The following is a 5,688-nucleotide window of genomic DNA, read 5'->3' as shown; positions in this document are numbered from 1 at the left end:
ACTTGAGAAATATCCTGACTCAATGAATCTAAAAAAATAAATAGTCCTTATCTATGATGTGGCAGTTGAGTAAAGAATTTATGTGGAAAAAAAAAAAAAAAATCTTGTCAAAGAGAACGTCACATGGTAGAATCTCATGCTCACTTGAAACAATGATTTTTTGCATACAATTGGTAAAAAGTAAAACTCCACATCTCAATTTTCTTTTCTTTTTCTTTTTTTCTCATAAATGTTTTTTTTTAAACTTGTCACAAATTACATCACCTAACTAATTAGTATGATATAGAAAAAAAAATTTAACCTAAAGACAAAATGTTGATTGTGCACCATCTAAGTAAAGAAATCCAATGCCTTTTACACCCGCAATTTTTGTAAAATGTTTCTACATGCCATTTTTTATGCGTGAGGTAAGAAAGTAACTTTCAATTGTGGGAAAAATTTGTCAATACAATTGGGGGGCCATGTCAATAATGTCTAGTGGTCCCCCAACCAATAAAATGTTGTCGTGTGTTTGAAAGAAATATTATATTAGAGTCACAAAGAAGAAAAAGAGGAATCCTTGATTTTGAGGGGGAAGAACTTGGATGTAGGAAAGAAAGCAATTGGAATATGTGGCTTTCCCACACCATTGTTGAACGCTTAGAAGCTCAATCATCTTAATTCATATTTATAATTTTTTATCCTAGAATTGGTTTCCACCTATTGATTGATTTGCTTTACTAGTGTCAAAAAATTTGTTATTTAAACTAACAATATAAAATTTTGAGGAACAATAGATTTTATTTCAAAAACTGATTAATTGATTAAGAAATTTATAAATAAGATTAAAATCACAAAACACAATCATGCCTAACGTTGAAACACCTCCAGCTCACAAAAGAGACCTCTGTAACGTTGAAATGGCTGAGTTAAGGAGGCAAATGCAGCATCTTTTGTGCTACAAACCTTTTCAAGTGAAGGTTCTCGTCATGATTTGGAGGGCGAACCTTTTATACAATGTTTGAAGTCAAACATCAAGTAAAGATACTTTCCGTTATTAGAGAAACGATTCACTTTCTAAATCTAATTTGAGAAGTTGGAATATGGATCTCCTAATAAAACAATCTCGGTGACTTCCGTAAGATAACCAATCCCAATATTTTGGCATTATAATTTACTAAGTCCTAGTGTTTTTAATGTAAACATCCATGATTTGAATCCCCTCCCCCACTTAAAATGCATAACCAAAAAAAAAAAGTCAAATTGGTACAAAGTGGTTTTGTAGAGGTAGAGATTTTTCTTCCCAGTTATATAGATGCTTTGGTGGATGAGAAATGAATCAGGTGGACTGGAGGAAGGATAGAGGCTCCTCTGCTAACACAAAGAGCTGTTGAATATGCTATTAAGCCTGACGAAAATCCGGACCAAGAATATGGCATGCAAACCAGAGAGACAGTCATGTGGACGGCGTCACTTTTGGACTGTTACAAAGTAAATTTGATGGTGTGAAGCTCCAATGAACAAGCTCAGTTGGGATCAAGGTACAAGTACGTGACCATAGCTGCTTTGAGTGAGAAAATACTAGTGGGGATGATTGTGAGGAAGGGAAAGCATTGTCAGTAGTGATGGTAACAAATTATACTAGAGAAATAGGATTGCAAAATATGATTGTTGAAGGGGATTTATCATTTATGATTCCAACCCTCAGTTCAACAATTCCCAATCTTTCCAGTGTCAATCACTTGCTCGAGGAAGCAAAAGAGTAAGCCAAAATTTTCAGGTGGGTGGTGTCAAATGTACAAGTAAAGACTGTAACAAAGCAGCAAATACTTCAGCTTTGGGATAGGAGCCCAAACCCACTAGATAGCAAAACTTTGGTTGAGGAACTCCTCTCTTCATTGAAAGATATATTTCTGATGTATTACATTCATAGAAATGAAATACACTATTCTTTTCATTCAGAAATATATATATGTTGTATTACATGCTTCTTTTTTGCTTAAAATTTGTTTCAGAACAAAATTATAGCATGACCAGTACCAATAAGTTGTAATGAACAGCAAACAGTGAGATTTAACATTTTATGAACTTGTAAACAAGAGAAAATAAATTATGCGGTTGCTTAAAATTGCTATTACAAACCAACTGGACCTCAGCTTGCATTGGTTCTATTCACTTCCATGCCATGCGGTTGCTTAAAATTGCTATTACAAACCAACTGGACCTCAGCTTGCATTGTTTCTATTCACTTCCATGCCATTTTTGTTTAATTTTTATATTTCAAGGAGAACTGAACTTGGATCAAATTGGTCCCAAGCCCAAGGAAAAACATGTGATAAACCCACAAAAAAGAGCAAGAAAAAAAAAAAGAAGATACCTTGTAAAAGTTTAATTCATCGTTATCATTTATTTATTAGAAATGGTACTCATGCATGAGCTGACAAGAAATCAGCTTGAGAATATTTGCCAAGTAGGCAGTTCAAAAGATAAAAATCTAATTCAACCTACTTTAATTTAGCCATACAAAAATATAAATGTTCAATCATTTATTAAGATAAACATCTTACTCAGCTTTAATTTACACAAGATGACAAACTACTTTAATTTAGCTATACAAAAATATAAAGGTGCAATCAGGCGGATAAGAAATTTAGGTCAAGTCAGCCAGAAAATGCCTTGCACATACCTTAATATAAAAACTGTTTCTCCCACCCACTGATCATGCTCAAAGCTTCTTGGACACAGTTGGGAAGCAAAATTCTGAATCTTATGTTGTTCTCAATTATGAAGGAATTTCCAACACAATAAAAACTGAACAAAGAAAAAAAGAATTTAATATCAAAGACAGTAAGGATATCTTCTCTTCATTGATGGGATGGTTAAGCATCAGCAAATTTTTTTTTGGCAAATTGTTATTGTTGACAATAGCTCAAACTAATATTTCTTTGGCTTCCCCCCATGCTTCTTTCTCAGCAAGTTGCAAATCTGCAGGAGAGAAAACAAAAGGACTATTTAATAATTTCAATAGGGTCTAAAAATAAACTAAATATGACTACAAAAATTAAATAATCCTAAATTAAAATAAATAGTTCTTTGAGTCTCCGGCATCAGTTGCAATTTTTGGGCTCTCATTACATCCTCCTTGGAATGACAAAGTCCAAACTTTGACCCAGGAAGGTTCATTAAAGCTATGTTGGGTTTAGTTGACAAAGAGGTTTTTGGTAATTGGGAATCTCAAAGTCAGCATTTTATTAAATGAATTAATGAACATGTGTTCCTCTACAATTGAAAAACTGCAAGTCCTTTTTTAGGTTTCAGGTTCACAGTTTCAAAGTCACTTACAGGTTTGAGACTTCGTCAAGTTCATGGTTTGATGAGCAACTATCAAGTTAAGACTATATGAATCACTTAATAGCTAATAAATAAATCCTAGTTCACTCACATCATCATGATCCTTCGTATATGCCTCAGCCTTCTCAACATTTCCATCATTTTCCATAACTAAAGGAATTTCCAAGTCCATCATGTTCACCTCTCGAACACATTCAAGTTGGAGGTCCCATGGTCAGTAAAGACATGCTTGGCACTACTCTCTCCCCGAATCCCATGAATGCAGACCTGGAGCAAATGTAAATGAAAGTGAAGCAAGTTATGTTCACCAAATAAGGCTTCAACCATCTATATTATTCATATAAAGATCAGCAGTCAGGGTTGATAAATAGACCGACAGATTTTGTAGATATTTACCTGTTCTTCAAGGACTCTTTCCAAAGGTACTTTTGAATTGCTGCAAGTGATTTTTGATGAGGCACATGTTATTCCAGTAAGTTTAGAACATATTATAGTCAATAGAACAATCAGACCTGATTTCACTAGATGATGCAGAGAGGTGTTTTAGAGGATTTAAGTACACTGAATCTGAATATGATGCCTGCAAAGTAGCATCCTATCAATGTTGGTGATGAGAAGTCATGATAATTTTCTTATAACTTACAGAAACTCCATATGAGATCACTATTGTTGTGATATCATTTGGAAGAGATATTTATGAATAACAAGAAGTGGTTTGATAATATAAAACCTCAAATGCTTTCCTTTTCAAGGATGGGCTTTGAGACATTTCTTTCTCAGTACTGTCAACACAACGCTCAATCTTCAATGCTATATTTCCCTGTACTTCCATTTTTTGCACCGACTTTTCCAAGGAATTAATTTCTCTTTGACTTACAGAATTTGATAGAACTTTGTTTGCCTCTGTAATCCTACATTGAAGATATACATCAGTTAAAGATTAGTAAACAATTTTCAGATAGGAAGGCAACCATTGAAGAAGACTTATCTCTAAATGGACATCATACCTTGAAGTTTTAATGCCTGAGAGATCAGGTGTCTTTGACTTACAGAATTTGATAGAACTTTGTTTGCCTCTGTAATCCTACATTGAAGATATACATCAGTTAAAGATTAGTAAACAATTTTCAGATAGGAAGGCAACCATTGAAGAAGACTTATCTCTAAATGGACATCATACCTTGAAGTTTTAATGCCTGAGAGATCAGGTGTCCTCTTGCCAGCTTTTATGAAGCAAATTTTATTCCTTTCAGCCAAAATGGTCTTCAAGTTCTGCATATACTCCATGCTCGAAAGCACAAGTTTTAGAATTCACACTTGTCTGGGCACCACATTCAGTTGTCTTACCAGTTAGGCTGGAAAGATTCAAGAAATTCTCTGAGTGTTGCAAAACTTGAATCAACAATATAATATTTCCCTAGAAGGTCTTATGAGAAGATTACAAGCCTGATTATATGTCTGAGAGAACTTACCATAGGAGCATTATCATATAGAGATTAGAGACTAAGCAGTCATGTTCAACTCAGAAGATTAACATCCAAAAAATAAAAACAATCTATGGTAACAAGACTTCTGAAAGAAATTTAGCTGTTGAATATAGTAGGAGTGACTGAAGTATAATTAGCACATCCCAAAAAACAGGGTAACGTTTTGAGAACTCATTATCTAAAATCAACTAAGTGAGGAAACTTGTATTGAACATAGATTCTTTCCAAAAAAATGATGATGCATAAAAATCTAAAAGAAAATGCCAATATGCATATATATATATATATATATTGCATTGTCTTTAAGTTCCACCCTTAATTAGTTCCTACATCTGACTTCATCAATTTTATATTTAGGATCCTTATCTGCTTATCCAAACAATTGGCAGTTTTTTTCACTATTTAAGATCAATAACACAAGGTTGGCATCGATATACAATAATAATTGTATAAGCATGCCAAATGTCAACTTTAAAATAGACATTGTCACAAAGGTTCTTAAACATTTATGCAAGAATTGATATTTCTTTCTACAGTGACTGAAATACAATCAACAAAAGAGTTAAAGCCTACTCTGCCAGTAATTATTATTTTGGCTATAACCTTACATGTCTTACCTCACATGGATGGGACAAACAAAGGGAACTTTTAAATCTCTACATCACTTAGGAAAATCCTATGTAAAGCAATTGATATTTCAGTTGTTGAATGACCAAACAACCCAACTCAAAGCTCAAAATGATGTAAATCTGATATAAAGAACTTAAACACAAAGTCAAACAACAAAGCTCAAGTACAAAAACTTGAAATTTAAACAAATGATCGATGACATAGTTATTGATCTCATATAATCTTGAAATTTTGTAAGCAT

Source organism: Quercus robur, chromosome 5 (assembly GCF_932294415.1).
Source record: "Quercus robur chromosome 5, dhQueRobu3.1, whole genome shotgun sequence".
In the NCBI taxonomy this organism is placed as follows: Eukaryota; Viridiplantae; Streptophyta; class Magnoliopsida; order Fagales; family Fagaceae; genus Quercus; species Quercus robur.
The sequence above is the reverse complement of the archived record's forward strand: the minus strand, read 5'-3'. Positions refer to the sequence as shown.